Source organism: Gorilla gorilla, chromosome 2 (assembly GCF_029281585.2).
Source record: "Gorilla gorilla gorilla isolate KB3781 chromosome 2, NHGRI_mGorGor1-v2.1_pri, whole genome shotgun sequence".
In the NCBI taxonomy this organism is placed as follows: Eukaryota; Metazoa; Chordata; class Mammalia; order Primates; family Hominidae; genus Gorilla; species Gorilla gorilla.
The window spans coordinates 114,888,792-114,913,153 of record NC_086017.1 but is presented as its reverse complement, the minus strand read 5'-3'; positions in this window follow the sequence as shown (position 1 = coordinate 114,913,153).

The window sequence follows — 24,362 nt, the reverse complement described above, 5'->3', positions numbered from 1 at the left end:
ATTGTAGCAATGATGGGAGTTTTAAAGCAATTGTCACTCCTTTTGAAATATTGCTGTTCATGTAACTCACAGAATTCTTTGCATCGATCAGTTTAACTTGAAAAACTGTATTTCTGTCAACAAGAGAAGCCAAGTTGCCCTTTCTGCAATTACCAGTGACCTGCGTTTTTTATCCTGTTAGATACAGTTTTACTAGCAGTTTAGGAGCTATTGTCACTGGGATAATCTGAGATGCCCACTCTAAGGTTGCACTTCACACACTCTGTCATATGACCATCTTTAAGAGCCCCATTTACAGCAGAAGTATACATGCACCTCCCACCATCAACTGAATAATATATGTTGCATTTGTGACTGTCAAGGGTTTCAATTATTGGTTTAAGTATAGCTCTAAACTGAGACAATTGGCTTTTCAGTTTCAAAATTGTTAGAAAACTCAGCAAACCCAAATATTAATTTGAAATTAAATCACATAGAAAGAAAAGTACAATTTCAAAAAGCCAAAGACACATAGTTGATTATTTTGTCTGATCCCAACTATATTCGAAATTTTTCCAAAACTCTAGTCCATTCTCTACTTTGTCTTCAGTGGAGTGCTCATATAGATATAACTTCAATCAATGAAAAGAAATGTTTATTTTTCACTTCATATTTTAACACTGGAATAACTACTACGTAGATATAGAGTTAAGGTAAATTTATTGATTACATATTGTGGATTTTAGGACACAATGGTTCTTTTCTAGTTTATAATAGATTTCCAGTATATCTCGAAATCTATTAAGTGTATAAATAAATGTTTATTTTTCCCACACAAGATTGACATAGAAAATCATATATACACAACCACATTAGGTATGACAAGTACATAATGAAAACCTACTGTATTCCAACTCTGTGCTGAGATTTAGACACACAACTTAGTGAGAAAACAGACAAAACAAATAACTAGTCAAATATCACACTGTGGTGAGAACTAGGAGGAAAGAAACCAAGTAACTGATAGTGAAGAATGGTATGGGTGTGAGGATGAAGGAGTGAGAGGTTGGTTAAGATAGACTTTCTTTTGGAGAAGTGAGGAGACAGATTCTTAAAGGTTAAGAAGGAGAGTCATATTAGGATAAGAGGGTATAGAGAAAGCCATGAAGTAAGAAAAACCTTGACATATTTCAGAAACTGAAGAAAGGCTGGAATGGCTAAATTGTAGTAAGTATATCAAAGAATAGCACTATACCAAATGAGAATGATATATATGGATCCTGCAGAACATCGGGTTCTACAGAGACACCAGATTTTCTTTAATGTATTATAATAAAATACTAATGCGTGTGCACGTGCGAGAGGCTATTAAGAAATACAACTAGTTGGAGACTTGACTTTACTTGCAAGATTATAAGTTAGCCTGACAGAATTAGGAATGCTGGTAGAAGACTTGAGACTCTTGAACCAGAGACAAAGGCCATTGTCATTCACAGCATTGCAAGCAGCATGAGGATCTACATATTTGTTCCAGTTCTTCTTATTTCCAAGTCCCACATCAGCAACACAGATGGGCCCAGATGGACACTGGGACAGGCAATGAATAGGTGCTGTTGCAGGAGAAGGACTCTGAACTTACAGAACATAAATCTTTTGTAATGGACAGCCTGCCCTTTCTCCAGGAAAAGACGTGATCTTCATTATAAAGGACAGTAAACATGCTTACACTTGGGTCTAGCATGAGATATATTATCTTCGAAAATTATATCTTTGCTCTACAAACATCCTTCAAAAAGTAGTCTACAGCAAATATAGATAACTGCTTCCATTCGCAAGACATGCAGAAATGCAAGGAACCCATGGATAATTGTTTTTCAACAGTCAGGATCTGACTTATATTTTAAGCAATTCATGATGATTACACTGTGGAGAATATTGAGAGGAGGTGAGTGTTACGTAGGACGACCACTGGGATATCACCACATAATTATGAGATGTGCTTTGGTGGAAGGGGAGATAATTCTGGCCTGACCTAGGCATATGCCTATTAAGATGGAGAAAACAACAAGTCAGTATATATTTTGGAGATAAAATTGGCAGAATTTATAAATTTTTGCTTAATTGCATAGGTGAAATAATTTAGAAGTCAAAAATTTATTCGGATAGAAATGTTTATGTGGTATAGGAAAATAAAGTCATTTTTATTGAAGCAATAAATAGTTCAATTTTGAATATGTGAGGCTTAAAATAAATGTAAAGTACTGAATATGTACAAGATGGTGCTCAGAAGAAAGATGTACGTGAAAATGATTTTTGGAGTCAACAAGTAGACAATGAATGAATTCCTGAGAATGAATGAAATGACCCAACACTTATTAAAAAATGATTTAAAGAGAGAAGAGTGAACTCAAATAAATACTAAAGAAAACCAGTTATTAGATATCAGATATAGTAAGAGGTACCTGAAAATTTAGCAAGTAGTTGTAAAAGGCAGATTATTGTGTCCAAGAAAAAAAAAAAAGAAAGAAAACCAACAAATAAGTTTAATTTAATGCTGCAGGAAGGATACAGACATCTGGTCCAAATTGTCCTAATTAACTACTTTATTTATCATTAATTGGGAAACCTGAATGGAGTAAACTTTTCTAACTAATATACATAAAATTGACTTTTTCTTTAAAATCTAATTTCTAACTAAATGTTGCCCAAGAAACTCACAACTGTAGAGTTGTTATAAATTTTGAAATTAACATTGCTCATGTAGCAATGTTTCTCTTCCACAAAAAATAAAAAAAAGACTTACAAGTAAAGTTCAGTGTATTATAAATCATGTAAACCTAAAGTAATACAGACAGAAGCTGGTAGTGAAGGAGGCTTTTGAAGTAGAAAAAGTAAGTTTTAGTGTAAAGACATTAATTTCTTGTTTTTACATATGAAGGATCAAGATTCAGTCTGAGGTTCTTAAAATAATAAAAAGAATTAATGTCTCATATTTAAAATATGTAGGAAACAAACTACAAAATGTAACTAGCAATACTAGAGTTCTCATAGTTTAGTTAACAGTATCGTACTAATGTTACTTTCCTGGTTTTGCTCATTATACTATGGTTATGAAAGATGTGATCATTAAGAGTAGTTGGGTAAAACTAATTTGCAACCTTGTCTAAAAAGTTTCCATTTAAAATGTTTTAGGAATTAAAAAAATATCAGTAGAAGGAGAGAAAATGCAAGTATGCTATTCCCTCATGTTATATTAGAATCTATAATGATGTTGACTATCAACATGTCCCATTCCCATCATTTTGCTTCCTAATCAACTATCAATACTGTCAATGTATTAACATTTCCCTCAAAGCTGTGTATCTCAGAAGAAATTGACAACTTTCTCACCTCCAGCAGAAGCCTGGATTAAAGTGCAAACTAACTAGTCTTCTCAGTAATTAACTAGCTCAAGAATGAACACGCAACTTAATCTCAGCCAATGTGTAGTGAAGGGAAGATTGTTGAGTGCCTTCTGAGAATAGTTTAACCCCAAGAGAACCCATTATTATTCCTCTGGATTTCGTGTGAGCTTTCTGAAGCCTAGAACTCAAGTAACCAATTTGCTACCTATAAAGATAAAATTAGTTCTGCAGATAGCAGAACATATTAGAAAGAAACTGAGTTCTTGATGATATAATTGACTTCTTAAATAATTCACCCTGAAGACTGTTACGTAAAATAAAATAAAAATACACCACGCTTTGAGCCAGATTGAATTACATGAATAAAATTGAAAGCATGATAACTAAGAAAAATTATCAATGGGCACCATGCAATTGTGATAACTCAAGAAATGATTATAGAGTCAGTTGTTTAAAATTCTCTTATTAACCATTGAATAACTAAAAACAGATTTATATGAAAATACCTAAGTGTAGTAAGTGAAGAACAGAATAAGGATACATTTAAAAAATTTTTTCCCTTAATATCATTCAGTGTTTGTTTTTTTTCCTTTCCACCCCCATATAATCAAATATTTACAAAAAAATTGTGGGACATTAATCAGTATAATTCAGAGTGTGGGAGAAATATTTGAATGTTGATTAAAAAGAGCTGTAAGTTTTTGCTATTGTTTTCCTACCCAGTCATGTGTTCATCACTTATATAAATGGCAGACACAGAGGCAAAAAATAATTATATACATAATGTTAAAAACAAGAAATAGACTGAAAGAAGGAGTTTGTAACATAAATCATAGTAATTGGATTAACATATGCTTTCATATATATATATATATATAATTACTATTTTTATTTGGAAAAAACAAGACAAGTAAATAGAAAAATGGGCAATGACTGATAATTAGTAACTCTCCAAGGAATAAATGTATATGTCCAATAAATACATAAATAGATACACAAAGTACTAATAATAAGAAACAATAAAATTAAAACAATATTGTAAAGTTTTTAAATCCATCAAATTATAATAATTTTAAAGACTAATTATCTGCTTTCTTAACCAGAATAAAATCAAAATAGGCACTCACAAATTCTTTGGACAGCAGTGCTGCTTGGTTGCATCACTTCTGGAAAGCAATTTGGCAGTAACTATTAAATGTATATACCTTCTTTGTCTCAGTCTTTCACTTATAGGAGTTTATACTTTAGATATATTCACATATGTGCACAAAAATAAATGTTTAAAAATACCGATTATATTTTATATTTTAAATGGTGGTAACTTAAAAAAATCAAACAAATATTCCAAGTTAAGAGACAGATTAGAAAATGTATGGGATAGTCTTATTATACCACTACTAAAGAGATGAGGTAAAGCCCCAATTATAATGTTGATTAAATAAAGCACATAACTATATAATGAAAAGTATAATTCCATCGTTTTGTGCCTTTGTGTGTAAACATGTACAAAAAATTTGGGACATTACTGACTGTAATAATTTAGAGTGTGGGAGAAAAATTTGAGTGTTGATTGAAAAGAGCTGTAAGTTTTTGCTATTTATTTTCTGAACTCTGAATATTTAAAAAAAACTTTGGTAATTGTTTTAGTCAATAAAAGAATTGTATAAAAGACAATTAGGATGTTACATTTTTATAACTGGAATTGTTTTCACATACTGTTTAATGTCATATAAGTTATTGTCTACTTTTATGAACCAGAAATAATCATGTTCCTATAAGAAGTAATGGCATAATATAAAAATTATCCTTTATGAATATGGAGTATTCAACAATATGTAATAATCACGTCATGGTAAATGGGATATTCATCACCTGAAACATTTATCCTTTGCGTTACAAATAATCCAATTATACTCTTTTGGTTTTTTTTAAATGCACAATCAAATTATTATTGACTATAGTCACATTGATATGCTATCAAATACTAGAGCATATTCATGTTTTCTAATTTTTGTACTCATTAACTCCATTCCTCCACCACACCCCACCTCCAGTATTCTTCTCAACCTCTGGTAACTGTCATCCTACTTTCTATTCCCATGCGTTCAGTTGTTTAAATTTTTAGCTCCCACAAATAGGTGAGAACATGAGAAGTTTGTCTTCCTGTGCCCGGTTTATTTCACTTAACATAATGATCTCCATTTCCATCCATTTTGTTGCAAATGACAGGATCTCACTTTTTTTTTTATGGCTGAATCGTGCTCCATTGCATATGGAACATTTTCTTTATCTATTCATTTGTCAATAGACCCTTGTTTCCAAATCTTTGCTATTGTGAATAGTTTTGCAATAAACAGAGGAGTGCAAATGTCTCTTCTATATGCTGATTTCCTTTCTATTGGATATACACTTAGCAGCAGGATTGCTTTATAATATAGTAGCTCTATTTTTCATATTTTGAGAAATCTCCAAATTTTTCTTCATAGTGATTGTAATAATTTACATTCTCATGAACAATGTGTGAGGGTTCCCTTTCCCCAACTTCCTCACCAGCATTAGTTATTGCCTGTCTTTTAGGTAAGAGCCATTTTAACTGGAGTGAGATGATATCTCATTGTAGATTTGATTTGCTTTTCTCTGATGATCAATGATGTGGAGCACCTTTTCATATACCTGTTTTCCATTTGTATGTCTCTTTTAAGAAATAACTGTTCAGATATTTTGCCCATTTTTTAGTCAGATTAATAGATTTTTACCTCAAGAGTTGTTTGTGCCCCTTATATATTTTGGTTATTAATCCCTTGTCAGATAAGTAATTTTCCCATATTTTCTCCCATTCCGTGAGTTATCTCTTCGCTTTGTTGATTGTATCCTTTGCTATGCAGAGCTTTTTTACTTGATGTGATTTCATTTGTCCATTTTTTCTTTGGTTGCCTGTGCTTCTGGGTTATTACTTAAGCAATCTTTGCCCAGTCTAGTATCCTGGAGAGTCTCCCCAATGTTTTCTTTCAGTAGTTTCATAGTTTGAGGTCTTAGACTTAAGTCTGTAATCCATTTTGGGTTTTTAAAATATGGTGAGAGATAGGGGTCAAGTTTTACTCTTGTACCTATAGATATCCAGTTTTCCCAGTATCATTTATAGAAAAGAATCTTTTCCCCAGTGTTTGTTTTTGGAACTTTTCTTGAAAATGAGCCATTGTAGATGTATGTATTTATTTCTAATTTCTCTATTCTGTTCTGTTGGTTTACATGTCTGTTTTTATGTGAGTACCATGCTGTTTTGGTTATACTACCATGCTGTGTAGTATAATTTGGAGTCAGGCAATGCAATTCCTCCAGTTTTGTTCTTTTTGCTAAGAATGGTTTTTGTAGTCCATATACATTTTAGTATTATTTGTTTTATTTCTGTGAAGAATGTTATTGTTATTTTGATAGGCATTGTACTGAAACTGCAGAATGCTTTGGGTGATACAGACATTTTAACAATATTGATTCTTCCAATCTATGAAGATGGAATAGCTTCTCATTTTTTGTGTCCCCTTCAATTTCTTACATCAATGTTTTATAGATGTCATTGTAGACATCTTTCACTTCTTTGGTTAAGTCTATTCCTAGGTATTTAATTTTAATTATAGCCATTGTATATGAGATTATTCCTTGATTTCTTTTTCAAATTGTTACTATTGGCACATAGAAATGCTACTGATTTGTGTACATTGATTTTGTATTCTGCAACTTAATTTTTAGTCAGTTCTAATCATTTTTTGGTGCAGTCTTTAGTTTTTTTTCAAATATAAGATTATATCACCTGTAAAAAAGCATAATTTGATTTATTTCTTTCCAATTTGGATGTCCTTTATTTCTTTCTCTTGTCTGACTGCTCTAGCTAAGACATCCATTACTATATTGAATAGTAGTGATGAAAGTGGGCATCCTTGTCTTGTTTCAGATCTTAGAGGAAAGACTTTCAGTTTTTTCCCTATTCGGTATAATAGTAGCTGTGGGTCTGTCATATATGGCTTTTATTGAGTTGAAGTGTTCCTTCTATACCCAGTATTTTTACAGTTATATTATGAAGGAATATTGAATTTTATCAAATGCTTTTCCTGTACCAATCAAAATGGTCATGTGGATTTTGTCCTTCATTCTGTTGATATGATGGACCACATTGATTGATTTGCATATGCTGAACAATCTATGCATCCTTGGGATAAATCCCACTTGGTTGTAATGAATGATCTTTTCATGTGTTGTTCATTTGGTTTGCTAGTATTATGTTGATGCAAAATTAATTGCTGTTTTGCCATTGCTTTTAATTGCAAAAACTGTAAATACTTTTGCACCAAACTAATATTTTGTTGAGAATGCTTGCATTAATGTTCATCAGAGTTATTGGCCTATAGTTTTTTTTTTTTAAATGATGTGTCTTTTTATGGTTTTGGTATCAGGATAATAACGACCTTGTAGAGTGAGTCTGGAAGTAATTATTACTTCCATAGTTTAAGTAGGAATGGTATTCATTCTTCTTGAAATGTTTGGTAAATTTCAGCAGTGAAGCTGTTAAGTCCCAGGTTTCCTATGCTGGGAGACTTTTCATTGCATTTTTGACCTCATTGCCTTTTATAGGTCTGCTCAGGTTTTAGATTTCTTAATGGTTAAATCTTAGTAGGTTGTGTCTAGGAATTTATTCATTTCTTCTAGCTTTTTCAATTTGTTGGCATATAATTGCTCACAGTAGTCTCTAATGATTCTTTGAATTTCTGCATTATCAGTTTTAATGACTCTTTTTTCAGCTCTGATTTTATTTATTTGGTTCTTCCCTCTTTTCTTAGTCTGGCTAAAGGTTTGTGGATTTTGTTTATCTTGTCAAAAAACAAACTTTTGGTTTCATTTTTGTATTTTTTTCTTCATTTCAATTTTATTTACCTCTTTTATGATATTTATAATTTATTTTCTTCTACTAGTTTGGGATTTGGTTTGTTCTTGCTTTTCTAATTCTTTAATATGCATTGTTAAAGTTGTTCATTTGAAGTTTTTCTCCTTTTTTGGGGTAGGTGCTTATTGTTTTAAACTTTCCTCTGGGTACTGCTTTTTCTGCATTCCATAAGTTTTGATGTCATGTGTTTCCATTTTCGTTTGTTTCAAAATGTTACAACTTTCTTCTTAATTTCTTCATTGACACTCTGAACACTCAGAAGCATATTGTTTAATTTCCATGTATTTGTATAGCTTTCAAAGGTCCTCTTATTATTGATTTCTAGTTTTATTCCATTGTTGGCAGATAATATACTTGATATGATTTCAATTTTTTTGAATTTTTTAAAACATGTTTTGTGGCCTAACATATGGTCTATCCTTGGGAATGATCCATGAGCTGAGAAGAAAATGTGTATTTTGCAGTTGCTGTATAAAATGTTCTTTAATTTTCTACTGGGTCCATTTGGTCTGTAGTGCAGATTAAGTCCAGTGTTTCTTTGTTTCCATCTGGATGGTTTGTCCAATGCTAGCCCAGTACAGCACCAGGAAATACAGGAATTGCCCAGGAATTGCAGTCCTTGTGTCCTAGATTGCCTTTCAGGTTTTCTTGTGACCTCAGAGTGCTTTAACCCATGGTGGTGGGGCTTACCAGGACTCAGGTCCCGACTGCTGGGATGAACACTTCTTTTCTGCCTAGGGCTGGTCCAAATGCTCCCTCCATGGGAACCAGCTGAATTCTGCCCCGTGTTGTTTTCCACAGTAATAGGGAACCACTGAGTTCCAGTGTAATGTCCCACAACTACTGGGCTTTCACTTCCCCAAATGTACATGTTCTCTCTCCACACCCTGCAGCCACTGAACCTGCAGGAGGATGGAGGAGGGGTGGCGTTGGCAATTTAAGACTGTCTTTCTTTTCCTCTTCAACACCTCCGTCGTTGATATAATGTTGAAACCAGGTACTGTGATTACTAACCTAATTGGTGGTTCTTATGAAGGTACGTTCTTGTGTGGATATTTGCTCAATTAGGTGTTCCTGTGGGGGTGAGGATGATTGCTGGAAGGTTCTATTTGACAGTATTGCTCCACTTCCTTCCCTAACTCTTATTCATGAGGTGCAGTTTTGAAGAGTATACAAATAGGCTCTAACAGACTAAAAATATGCTTCTTTGGACTATATTTTAAATAATTTGATGTTTAAGAGCTTGAGTTTAGTACTGGTAAACTTTGGGCTGCTGCAAAGAAGTACACAACATGAAGCCATTTTAGGTCAATACACAGGAGCCATCTTTGCCAATTTATGTAACAACCTGTAAATGTAAAACAAGAAAAGTAACCTAACTTATTTTGTTTCTTTCTCTATTTTTTTTTTCTTTTTTACTTTTTAAAGTTCCAGGATACATGTGCAGAATACGCAGTTTTGCTACATAGGTGTAGATGTGCCATGGTAGTTTGCTGCACCTATCAACCCATCACCTAGGTTTTAAGCCCCATATGCATTAGCTATTTGTCCTGATGTTCTCCCTTCCCTTGCTCCCTCGACCCCCAACAGGCCACAGTGTCTGTTGTTCCTCTCCCTGTGTCCATATGCTCTCATTGTTCATCTCCCACTTATGAATGAGAACACGTGGTGTTTGGTCTTCTGTTCCTGTGTTAGTTTTCTGAGAATGATGGCTTCCAGCTTCATCCATGTCCCTGCAAATGACATGATCTCATTCATTTCTGTGGCTGCATAGTATTCCATGGTGTATATGTGCCACATTTCCTTTATCCAGTCTATCACTGATGGGCATTTGGGTTGGTTCCATGTCTTTGCTATTGGGAATATTGCTGCAAGAAACATACAGGCGAAGGTATCTTTAGAACTGAATAATTTATATTCCTTTGGGTATATACTCAGTAATGGATTTGCTGGGTCACATGGTATTTCTGGTTCTAGATCCTTGAGGAATCACCACACTGTCTTCCAAAATGGTTGAACTAATTTGCATTCTCACCAACAATGTAATAGCGTTCCTATTTCTCCACAGCCTCGTGAGCATCTGTTATTTCTTGACTTTTTAATAATCGGCACCTGACTGGTGTGACATGGTATCTCATTGTGGTTTTGACTGGCATTTCTCTAATGATCTCTAAAAAAAGATGTTGAGCTTTTTTTCATATGTTTGTTGGCCACATAAATGCCTTCTTTTCAGAAGTGTCTGTTCATATCCTTTGCCCATTTTTCAATGGGGTTATTTGTTTCTTTCTTGTAAATTTGTTTAGGATCCTTGTAGATTCCGGATATTAGGCCTTTGTTAGATGGGTAGATTGTGAAAATATTCTCCCATTCTGCAGGTCACCTCTTCACTTTGATGATAGTTTCTTTTCCTGTTGCAGAAGCTCTTTAGTTTATCTAGATCCCATTTTCCAATTTTTGCTTTTGTTGCAATTGCTTTTGGTGATTTCACCCTAAAATCTTTGCCCATGTCTATGTCCTGAATGGTATTGCCTAGGTTTTCTTCTAGGATTTTTATGGCTTTGGGTTTTAATCTATTTTGAGTTAATTTGTATATAAGGTGTAAGGAAGGGGTCCCATTTCGGCTTACTGCATATGGCTAGCCAGTTTTCCAAGCACCATTTATTAAATAAGGAATCCTTTCTCCATGCTTGTTTTTGTCAGGTTTGTTGAAAATCAGATGGTTGTAGATATGTGATTTTAATTCTAAGGTCTCTATTATGTTCTATTGATCTATATGTCTGTTTTGGTCCCAGTACCATGCTGTTTTAGCTACTGTAGCCTCATAGTATAGTTTGAAGTCAGGTAGTGTGATGCCTCCAGCTTTGTTCTTTTTGCTTAGGATTATCTTGGCTATGTGGGCTCTTTTTTGGTTCCATATGAATCTTAAAGTAGTTTTTTTCTGTGAATAATGTCAATGGTAGTTTCATGGGAATAGAACTGAATGTATAAATTACTTTGGGCAGTATGGCCATTTTCAAGATATTGATTCTCCCTATCCATGAGAATGGAATGTTCTTCCATTTATGTCTGTCCTCTCTCATTTCCTTGAGCAGTGGTTTGTAGTTCTCCTTGAAAAGGTCCTTCATGTCCCTTGTTAGCTGTATTCCTAGGTATTTTATTCTCTTTGTAGCAATTGTGAATTGGGAGGTCATTCATGATTTGGCTCTCTGCTTGTCTATTGTTGGTGTATGGGAATTCTTGTGATTTTTGCACATTGATTTTGTATCCTGAGACTTTGCTGAAGTTTCTTATCAGGTTAAGGAATTTTGGGGCTGAGACAATGGGGTTTTCTAAATACAGGATCATGTCATGTGCAAAAAGAGACAACTTGACTTCCCCTCTTCCTATTTAAATACACTTTATTTCTTTCTCTTCACTGCTTTTCCTGGCCAGAACTTTCAATACTATGTTGCATATGAGTGGTGTGATAAGAGAGGGTATCCTTTTCCTGTGCTGGTTTTCAAAGGGAATGCTTTCTGCTTTTGCCCATTCAGTATATTGACTGTGGGTTGTCACAAATAACGCTTATTATTTTGAGTATGTTCCATCAATACCTAGTTTATTGAGAGTTTTTAACATGAAGAGACGTTGAATTTTATTGAAGATCTTTTCTGCATCTATTGAGATAATCATGTCGTTTTTGTCATTGGTTCTGTTTATGTGATGGATTATGTTTATTGATTTGTGTATGTTGAACCAGCATTGCATTGTAGGGATGAAGCTGACTTGATCATGGTGGAAAAGCTCTTCGATGTGCTGCTGGATTTGGTTTGCCAGTATTTTATTGAAGATTTTCTCATCAATGTTTATCAGGGATATTGGCCTGAAATTCTTTTTATTGTGTCTCTGCCAGGTTTTGGTGTCAGCATGATGCTGGCCTCATAAAATGAGTTAGGGAGGAGTAGTGCCATTCTCAATTATTTGGAATAGTTTCTGAAGGCATGGTACCAGCTCCTCTTTGTAGTTTTGGTAGAATTCAGCTGTGAATCCATTTGGTAGTGGGCTTTTTTTTTTGGTTCGTAGGCTATTTATTACTCCCTCAATTTCAGAATTTGTTATTGGTCTATCCAGGGCTTCAACTTCTTCCTGGTTTAGTCTTGGGAGAATGTATGTGTCCAGGAATTTATCCATTTCTTCTAGAAAGGCAGGCCTGGTAGTGATGAATTCCCGTTGTATTTGTTTTTCTGAAAAATATTTTATTTCTCTTTTGCTTATGAAGCTTAGTTTGGCCAGATGTGAAATTCTGAGTTAAAAATTCTTTTCTTTAAGAATGGTGAATTGGCCACTTTCTTCTGGCTTGTAAGGTTTCTGCTTAGAGATCTGCTGTTAGTCTGTTGGGCTTCTCTTTGTAGGTAACCTGGCCTTTCTTTCTGGCTGCCCTTAACATTTTCTCCTTCATTTTGACCTTGGAGAATCTGATGATCATGTGTCTTTCGGTTGATCTTCTTGTGGTGTATCTTAATGGTGTTTTCTGTATTTCCTGAATTTGAATTAATATTCAATTAATTAATTAATTATTGAATTAATATTAATGCTTGTCTTGCTAGGTTGTGGAAGTTCTCCTGCATAGTATTCTGAGGTGTGTTTTCTAACTTGTTTCTATTCTCTCCATCTCTTTCAGGTACTCCAATCAGTCATAGGTTCAGTCTTTTTACACAGTCCCATATTACTTGGAGGTTTTGTTCATTCTGTTTTACTCTTTTTTCTCCAATCTTGTCTGCCTGCCTTATTTCAGCAAGATGGTCTTCCATCTCTGATATTATTTCTTCCACTTGATCATTTTGGCTATTGATACTTGTGTATGCTTCAGGAAGTTCTTGTGCTGCATTTGTCAGCTCCATCAGGTCATTGATGTTCCTCTCTAAATAGTTTATTCTAGTTAGCAGCTCCTCTAGCCTTTTATCAAGGTTCTTAACTTCTTTGCACTGGGTTAGAACATGCTCCTTTAGCTCAGAGGAGTTTGTTATTACCCACTATCTAAGGCCTACTTCTATCTATTCGTTCATCTCATCCTCCATCCCCTTCTGCGTCCTTGCTGGAGAGGTGCTGTGATCATTTGGAGGAGAAAATGCACTCTGGCCTTTTGGGTTTTCAACGTTTTTACATTGATTCTTTCTCATCTTCATGAGTTTGTCTACTCTCAGTCTTTGAGGCTGCTGACCCTTGGATGAAGTTTTTGTGGGGAAATTTTTTGTTGATGCTGTTGTTGTTGCTTTCTGTTTGTTTATTTGTTCGTTTGTTTTTCTTTCAATAGTCAGGTCCTTCTGTAGGGCTGCTGAAGTTTGCTGGGGGTTTGCTTCAGGCCCTATTCATCTGATTTGCTCCCATGCCTGGAGATGTCACTCAAGTAGGCTAGAGAACAGCAAAGAGGGGTACCTGTTCCTTCCTCTGGGATCTCTGGCCTTGAGGGGGCACCAATGTGATACCAGTAGGAATGTTTCTCTATAGGATGTCTGAGAAACCCTGTTGGTGGGACTCACCCAGTTGGGTGGCACAGGAAGCCGGACCCATTTAATGAGGCACTTTGGCTGTCCCTTGGTAGAGGTGGTGTGCTGCACTGGGGGGAAAGCCAGATTCCTCAGAGCTAGCAGGAGGAAAGACTAAGTCTGCTGGTCTGTGGAGACTATGGCCACCCATTCCCCTAGGTACTCAGTCCCAGGGAGATCAGAGTTCTGTTCATGAGCCGTTGACTAGAGTTGGAGTTTCTGCAGGGAGGCTCTGCAGCTGCAATATTGGCTGCTGCCCCTCCACAAAGGAGCTCAGATGGCTTACACAGCAGGCATCCACAGAAGTGGTGATGGCTGCCCCTCCCACCAGGAACTCAGCAGGCTTAGAGGCAAGTTCTAACCATGCTGCATGGCTCCATGGTGGGGACCCAAGGCCCTGATGAGCATTGGCTCCTGAGTGGGATCTTCCGATGCATGGGTTGCACAGTTCCATGGAAAAAGCAGTTTCCTAGGCTGGGTAGCACGCTCACTCACCATGACCCCTGGCTGGGGATGAGGGCTCCCCTGCCCCACATGGCTCTCAGGTGGGCTCCCATACCATATTGCTCTTCCCTCTTCTCCTTGGGTCACGCTGGCTGCCTAGTCAGTCCTAATGACAGAACCTGGATACCTTGGTTGCCAGTGCAGGATTCATACGCTGTTTTGGATCTTTTTGGTGGGAGCCTCCCATTGCTGCTGCTTCTAGTAGGCTATCTGGGTCCCTCCCCCTCTTTCTCTGTTTATTGGATGAATTGACCTATACTGAAACTCAGAAAGTATGCCTGCCTCTTAGGAGGTATGTTATATAATTTTGTCATTGATTAGTTAACCAGCAGGCAGCACATACTCTTTATCACGAATGATTATATGTTAAACTATTTTGCAGCTACAGCACAAGGTAAACTCGTTGGAGTATCAGTAAAATATAAAACAATTCCCTGAAGCCAATTATCCTGGCCAAATATTTGCTCAGGATTTTTGCTTACCCATCAATAAGCTAAGCTTCAATTTTCAAAAAGAAAAAGAAAAGCCTGGAATAAAATTATATTTACAAAATGTAGAAGCCTCTAAGGATGAATGTATGGTAATTATTGTTATTCTGAAATGTTCTTTTAAATTATCTGAGTTCTACAGAAAGAAATTCAAATTGTAGAGCATAGGGATTGGTGAAACTGTATAAGGCAATGAATGCCTTTTTCTTAAAGTAAGTGCTGTTTTACTAACAACAATAAAAATTTTGATGTATTCACTAGAAAAATCTATTAGTGCCTGTAAATGAGTATATTTCTATTATTTCTTTTATGCTCTAGGAATAAAACTTAAAATAAAACTTAAAATTATTATTACAGTAAAATCCCATCAGGAAGCACCTTGCCATAATAGTGGATTTGGATTATTTTTAGAGAAATAAAATGTTCTCTACAGTGGGGAATTTGGCTCATCTTTCTATAGCACATATTTCCTAGAATATTATAATGGTGCTAGTCTTTAATTGTGAGCATACAGCAAAATATGACTTTCTTTTCTCTTTTTAAGTTTCCAAAACACAGTGTGGAATATACGCTTTTATCTTGCCCAGCATCTCCTTAAGAAACCCTCTTTTTCTTTCCCACTGTTAGTTCAATTGGTTTGAATGGAACTAACTATATTTCAGAAGTAAACCTATGTCACTGGAATTTTTTAATTCAATATATTATATTTTCAAATACAAATAACCTTGTCAGTTGAGTAAAAACTTGGCCCCTTTGTGAAAGTGATGAAAGAAGCATCTGAGTTTGCAATACAGAGTAATGTTGCTTTTCCTTTTTTGACTGGGAAACTACAGGGTTAATACTGCTTCACACAGAAGGGAGAAAATAATTCAGACAACTAAATTATATAATAATGAATGTGAGCCTGAACTGTGCACCTCATGTATGTATGAGTTAGTTTCCTTAACTGTGCATAGAACACTACATATATATACATATATATATGTATTCGATATTTGATCTAGAACACTACATATATACATACATATATATACACATATATACATATATACACATATATATACACATATATACATATATACACATATACATACATATATACACATATATACGTATATACACATATATATACATATATGTGTGTGTGTGTGTATGTATATATGTAATGTTCTAGATCAAAGAGCTAGGTAATTACCTAAGAGTCATCCTAGTCATATAATAATGTTGTAAATACTATTGGACAAATCAAGTCATTATGAGAATTTCACCAGGGAAGTATGATGTAGGAGAAAGGAGGAACTGGAAATAATTTTTGGTACAGCAAGGATTGGTGGAATATAACTTTTTAATTATAAGATTAATTATATGATATGCATTAAAATTGAGGTTTGGGGGCAATAAAATGTGGTGATAGCATTCTAGTAGAATGAAATATGACTGGCTGAGACTAAAATTAAGACGCCATAAATATCCAGCCTGGAGATTCTATGTACACCAAGTAATTCGCAATTTCTTTAATCTCTCAATAATTAATAATTTCTTTCAACACTATATTTTTATTTACAGCAAACATAGTTTAGTCAGACAAATTAGGAAATTCATGAGTTCTGTTCATCTAGACTCCCAGAAGCTGCTTAACTTTGCCGGCACTTTGTCTCTCCCTCTTAATAATGGAGATAATTGAAGAGTACTCACTACTTATGTAGCATATTGAGTTCCTGTTGCTAAATAATATAGATCCATGGTTTTAAGATATGCCCATGCACACAATATTATCATTGTCAATTTAATGGCTTTTATAGTTTCACAAAATGTATCTTCATGACCACTTTGAAAGATTTATAACGTTTATTTTCATTTGGAAACTTCTGTCTGAGAATTAGCATGAATGGTATAGAAAAGCTAAGGGGCTGTTAGGCTTTTAAGGACAGCACTATAAATTGTAATTACTAGTTTAAATATGTATTTCTTCAAGTGAAATATAACCCATTTACAACCAATTTCTTGCTGCGAAATATGGTCTTTTTATAAGCAAAGAGTGGGGTTTTTCAACACCTGTTAGGAATGTATGTAAAATATATTAAATGAAACTCATGAGGGAAACAGCATGAGTTCCAAAAGCAAGTGATGTGATTTTTCAAGCAGTGCACTTGGAAAAATAACATATCTTTCATTATTTCATCTCGCTATGAGTCTAGTGATAGAAAACAGTAGAGAGGAGGTTGATAAATGGAGAAGGTTGATGAATTAAAACAGATTACCTGATTATTACATACAAAACATTTAATAAAAATGATATTTTAGAAATTCTTTTGGTAAAGTAGTTGTTCTCAGCCAGTGATCAGAGCTTTTTAAAGAGATAATCCCCTTTAGCATTTAATAACAAGATTTCAAAAATACAGTTACGCTGGGAAAGCTACATCCTTTTACATGGTAAATGTAAGTTTTCGTATGAGATTGAATGAGGGAAATTGTGCACACATTATTTGCCCAATGTGTCAATAGATGTCTTTCAAATATTAGATGTTAATCTGGCCTCTCTGTTATGTTAGCCCACACCACATTTTTACCTACAAATTTATGAAATAACATTTTTTCATTACTTTGGCTAGCATATTCTGCAAAGTCTTATTATTATAAAAACAAACATTTACAATTTTAGAAAAATACAACTGAGATTGAAGGGATTGTTTTTCTACCTACATGTATAAATGTTAAAGCTAGTAAAGTTTTAATTGTATAACTTTATAAATAATCTAGAAAAAATGTGTATAGCATTCTATAATACTGCAAATTGCTTTTACATGAATAGTAAACTAGTTAATTACTATCAGTTTCTTAAATTCTATATACAGTTGTTGTTGAAATATTTCATTATGTTTCTGTGAACACACCAAAGCACATGTTATCTAACATGAACATTTACTTTTGGGGTCTTTGTATGTGTTTGTTACTACTGTTTGTCTAGAAGATTATCTGACTTCTCTTCTCCTTCCTAATCTCTTCTTATTTCTCCAATCAAGCTCAAGAACATTCAGAAAAGATGACAGGAGAAAAATAGCACCAAAATCACCATCTCAGGGACTCACTGAATATTCCAAAGGGGAAAAAATAGCAAAGAAGCTTCTCTAGAATCAAAATTACAACATGGTGAAACTCAATGCTGCATACAAGAATTTCTTCCAGACATACAAATGGTGTCATATTGAAATAATTTTTCAATTGCAAACACATACTTCTCATCTTTGTAAAAGCATTTCAGTGTTATGTGAAATATTAATAGAAAATCCCTTTAAACCTCTAAAATTTGTTGGCAAACATTTTGATAGTATGTAGGTTAGTGGTGAAGGTATTTTATGGTAACTCTGCATCCTCCAATAGAAGCCACTTTTGCTTCAATGAAAGATCATCGTTCTGATACTGCAGGAAATGGAAGTTACAACAAATGAGTCATAACTATGAGTAGCTGGTCTTTACTCTGGCTTCTCAATAGGGGTTTGAAATAATTCAGGAATCCATAAGTGCTATTCTAAATCAAAGTTGGAGTATTCTAACCTAGCACAGTGAGGTCTAACGTGTAATTTGTAATACAGAAAATACAAGCAATCCTACTCTAGGAGATACTTTATCCTTAAGAAGCAATTTTTTTTTAGAAAAATAGAAGAAAAATTATGTTCAGAAAAAGCAATAGCACCTGCAAGTGACAGGGATTGTCCCTGAATATTTTTTTCCTGTCATAGCACAAACAAGTCTCTGTAGGAAAGATCCTAAATCAGGAACTAAACCTCAGCTAAATGAGAAAATTTGAATTTCTCCCAAATTGTCTAGCAAAATAACTAAGAAAATTGACTATACATGGACACTTACCTAAAGTAGAGGCTGTGTTAAACAGAAAACCAATGTAACAAATATTTTAAATCACATATAAAAAGTAAAGTTTTAAATTTTCTATCCCATAAAATAGATATTTTATGTGGACATTTCACCATGATAGCCTCAGAAATGGGTTGGAGTGAAGGTCATTGGAACATTCTTCTGCCAACTATAGATACAGCCAAACTGAAATCTCCTTAGGAAAGGCCTTGCCCTCATTACAGATCTGGAGCAGGGTTGCACCTGTCAGGTGATAGTTTAGAAACAGATAAGAAGGAGATACCTTGTCAAGTATCTCTAAGCTAACTATGTCCCTCCATCAAATGTAAATTCTTCGGCTTCTCACTATTGTGTGTACAACAACGCGGTGAATTAGTAAAGTTCTTGGCAACAGACAGCCGGCCTGCAAAGAGCCACTCTGGCTAAGGATGAGATATAGTAAGTTGTTTGATGAACATCCTTAGCTGCAGATTGGATGGAGGATGGGTGAGATTCAGAGCTGTTTGCCAGGCTAAAAGTGCCAAATTGGAGGATGTATCTGAGTGGGGGAGTTGGAAGTGCAAGTACTCCTCTCTACCCTGGTTACAGACCATATCCCAATTTTTACCAGCTGGTGTGCAGTAGCATATTATAGTAACTTAAGCAAGTACCATATGCATAAAATAATCACTCCACTAAAACAGTGAGAATTCAGAAGTCGCAGGATGAGCTGTAGTCTGAGCAAGCAAAGGAAAGAGGCTGTTAACCAGATTTCAGAAGATGGTTCTGACATGATTTGGCTGTCCCCACCCAAATCTCACCTTGAATTGTAATAATTCCCACATGTCAAGAATGGGGCCAGGTGGAGATAATAGAATTATGGGGGTGACTTCCCCATAGTGTTCTCCTGGAAGTGAATATGTCTCATGAGATCTGATGGTTTTATAAATGGGAGTTCCTGTGCACAAGCTCTCTTGCCTGTCACCATGTAAGACATATTTTTGCTACCCCTTTGGTCTCCACTATGATTCTGAGCCCTTCCCAGCCATGTAGAACTGTCAGTCCATTAAACCTCTTTCTTTTATAAATTACACAGCCTTGGGTATGTCTTTATTAGCAGCATGAGAACAGACTAATATAATCCATTGTTGAAGCCCACTGATACAGATTGAAGGAGCCAAGGTGACACAGTAGGGAGGGCTCAGGAAAATAAAATTCTTCAGTTTCACTCTTCCCTCTTTTAACTTTCCTTTGGCTCTCAACTGGAAACCCAGATAGGAATTGGAGAGCTGGTGATTCCTTTTATGTAATTCATACAGATAAGTCTCCAAGACCGAGGGTTGTGCAAGCAAAAGGGAGATTGGGTCAGAGGGGGTTACATGGTGTACATACAGCACCTAAAGGAAGCTCAGATCCCCTGAAACTGTCACAAACCTGAAAAAATACTAGGATGTATTTGTCAACTTTGTAAGGCTTTATGTTTGTTCTTAACTTCTGGCTTTGTTTTATACTATCATCAGCAGAAATATAAGCTCTGAGCTTGTCAAGATTCTTTTTTTATTTTTTATTTTATTTTATTTTATTTTTTTATTGTACTTTAAGTTTTAGGGTACATGTGCCCAACGTGCAGATTTGTTACAAATCTATACATGTGCCATGTTGGTGTGCTGCACCCATTAACTCTTCATTTAACATTAGGTATATCTCCTAATGCTATCCATCCCCCCACCCCACCCCACAACAGGCCCCAGTGTGTGTCCCCTTCCTGTGTCCATGTGTTCTCATTGTTCAATTCCCACCTATAAGTAAGAACATGCAGTGTTTGGTTTTTTGTCCTTGCAATAGTTTGCTGAGAATGATGGTTTCCAGCTTCATCCATGTCCCTACATGAACTCCTCATTTTTTATGGCTGCATAGTATTCCATGGAGTATAAGTGCCACATTTTCTTAATCCAGTCTATCATTGTTGGACATTTGGGTTGGTTCCAAGTCTTTACTATTGTGAATAGTGCCGCAATAAACATACGTGTGCATGTGTCTTTATAGCAGCATGTTTTATAATCCTTTGGGTATATACCCAGTATTGGGATGGCTGGGTCAAATGATATGAGCTTGTCAAGATTCTTATAGGAAAACATACTTCTGTTTAAAAGACAATATATAGAATATAAAATTTTAATATTTGTTATCCTAGATTTGGAAAGATCTTGGGATAATGAGAGAGAAAATTAGGCAAAGAGTGTCCTCTACTGAATGTGTTTGATGCTAGTTATATTCCTAGACTCCATTAGCCTGTGAAAGATTAAACCGTTAGATAGACAGATAGATAGATAGATAGATAGATAGATAGATAGATAGATAGATAGATAGATGATATATTATATACCTATGTGGTTAAGGTCACAGGAGGGCTTCAACATCATTCAGATAAGCAGTGAGGGGACATGGAAACAGTTTAGTCCTGCAAGCATGCCATTTGTTCAGACCTGGAGACATTTGCTTTCACTTAAAAGTGAGTAAATAACCACAAAAGGCAGCATAGAACCTATGAAAAAGTTAAATAAATAAAATGGATAATAATTATATTATATAAAACCTATAGGAAGAGAAATGATAAAAATATACTACATTCTCAGGATCAAGGGGTATACTTTTGACATCATCTTAACCTTTTAAGGAAATGGAAGTGATGAAAGAGGCCATGTGAAAGTCAGAGACTGAAATAAGAGAAGTTATGAAAACAAGGTAAAAAGTTAGATCTTTAGAGGAGTGAAAGTGTTAGGAATTGACAAAAACAAAATTTACTGTGCAGCAAAATCAGAAAGCTTTAGAATAAATGGAAAAATTACTGATGAAATAATTTGCATAGTTATTAAACACCTGCTATGTTCTTGTCATTATATTAGCTAATGGAAAAAAAGAGACAAGAGGAAAAGGGAGGTAGGGAGGGAGGAAAAAAGAGTAATTGAAAAAATTTCTATTATAATGCCTTCATTCTTGGTGAAAAATGCATTTAAAAGCATTTGAGAATAAACAAAATGACTACAAATTATGATATGCTACCAAATGAGAAATTGAAGGAGTAAGGTGGAAAAAAGGAGGGGGCCCTCATTTGATGGGATGGCCAGCAAGGTTCTTTCTGCAAAGAAGGCATTTAGCGGAGCCTAAAATATGAACTCAAACCCACATACAAGCAAAATATGGGTAAGAAGACAATGTGAGGAAATATTCTGAAGAAATATACTGGGGCATAAAGGAAGCCCAAAAACATATTAACTGCCATTTATCAACTGAATAAAATATACCAGGTACTATGGTAAACATTCAAATATATTTATAAACTAAATTTAAATACATATTACTTTTACCACAACTCTATGAAGTGTGAATTGAAGTATATGTGGATACTAATGTTGTGAGATGTTAAGTGATTTGTTCAAGGCAGTTCAGTTATTAAACGGCTGATTTAAAAGCAGGTCAGCTTGACCCCAAAGCCCATGGTGAACAGAATCTGAAGAGTACCATTTTTGGATAATTATAATATCTGAACAAAATAATACAATTAATCAAACATAAGATTCTGTCAAAAATTAAAAAAAGACAAAATTAAGGAAAGGCTTTCTTCTGAAATAACAAAGAGGTCGCCATGTATCAGATAAAATTAATGAAAAGGATAAAGCACAGACATAACCCAGATAAATTATAATTATCAACTGTGAAGAAAGAAAAAGAGTTATTTAAATAATGTTTATAATTCAGAGAAAAACAATTATGCTTAATCATAGAAATCCTTCCAGGCACCAGCCTCCTCCAAGATACTTTGGTATCTTCTACATCAGCAGGACATGAAGTCATAACCCATGTGCCCTGGTGGAATGTGAGATTTGTTTATTAGTTTGTTGATTTTTATCTTAGTTTGTTTTACATAGTTGTCTATGCCTGAGTGAAAATTTGATTCAAAAGATGCAATGTCCAAGGACGGTAATTCTTAGTGAATTAAAAAATTTTAATACAAAACAAAATTAAATTATAGAAAATTAGAAACTCATGTGTTTTCCATATTGAAGATCTCTGTAATCATAGCGCTAAAAGAGAAAATTATAAAGAAAATAATATATTTGTGAAGATAAGATTTTAAAACTTATTTGCTGTAACAGACCACATAAACACTATTGAAAGAAAAGTTTTTATCTGAGGATATTTACATGCTAAATATTTATCAGACTATAGTTAAACATTTTAACAATAAGAATTATTTTTTGAAATTTTAATTTTAGATTTGAGGGTACATGTGCAGGTTTGTTACAGCTTGTGATACTGAGATTTTGGATTTTATTGATAAACTTAGTACCCAATAGAGTTTTTCAGCCATTGCTCTCCCTGCTCCCTCCCTACTTTCGAAGTCCCCAGTGTCCATTGATGCCATTTTTATATCTATATCTATCCAGGGTTTAGCTCCCTCTCATAAGAGAGAACATGTGATATTTGATTTTCTGTGTCTTCATTAATTCATTTTGGGTGACGGTTTCCATCTCCATTCATGTGGCTGAAAAGGACATGATTTCATTATTTTTTATGGCTACATAGTATTTCATAGTGTGTATGTATGAAATTTTCTTTATCCAGTTAACTCTTAATGGGCACCTAGGTTGCTCCCATGCCTTTGCTATTGTGAATAGTGCTGCAATAAACATATGAGGGTAGGTAACTTATTGGGAGAATGATTAATTTTCTTTTGGTACATATCTAGTAATGGGATTCCTGAGTCAAATGATAGTTCTATTTTTAGTCCTTCGAAAAACTTCTAAACTGCCTTCCACAAGGACTGAACTAATAAACTTTACTACCAACAGTGACTAAGCATTCACTTTCTCTGCAGCCTCACCAATTTCTGTTGTTTTTGAGTTTAATAACAGCCATTCTGATTGGTGTGAGATGGTATCTCATTGTGATTTTGTGTCACACTTCTCTGATGATTAGTGATGTTGGGCACTTTTTCATGTTTATTACCCACTTGTATGTCTTTTGTTGTTGTTATTGTTGTTGAGAAGAGTCTGTGCATGTCCTTTGCCTGCTTTTTCATGGAGTTATTTGGTTTTTGCTTGTTCAATTGTTCACGTTTATTACAGATTCTAGATAATTAGTCCTGTGTTTGATGCATAGTTTTCAAGTAGTTTCTCCCATTCTGTAAGATGTCAGTATGCCCTGCTGATCGATTCTTTTGCTGTTAAGAAGCTCTTTACAGACAGAGAACCAAATCATGAGTGAACTTCCATTCACAGTTGCTTCAAAGAGAATAAAATACCTAGGAATCCAACTTACAAGGGATGTGAAGGACCTCTTCAAGAAGAACTACAAACCACTGCTCAATGAAATAAAAGAGGACACAAACAAATGGAAGAACATTCCATGCTCATGGAAAGGAAGAATCAATATCATGAAAATGTCCATACTGCCCAAGGTAATGTATAGATTCAATGCCATCCCCATCAAGGTACCAATGACTTTCTTCACAGAATTGGAAAAAACTACTTTAAAGTTCATATGGAACCAAAAAAGAGCCTGCATTGCCAAGACAATCCTAAGGCAAAAGAACAAAGCTGGAGGCATCATGCTACCTGACTTCAGACTATACTACAAGGCTACAGTAACCAAAACAGCATGGTACTGGTAC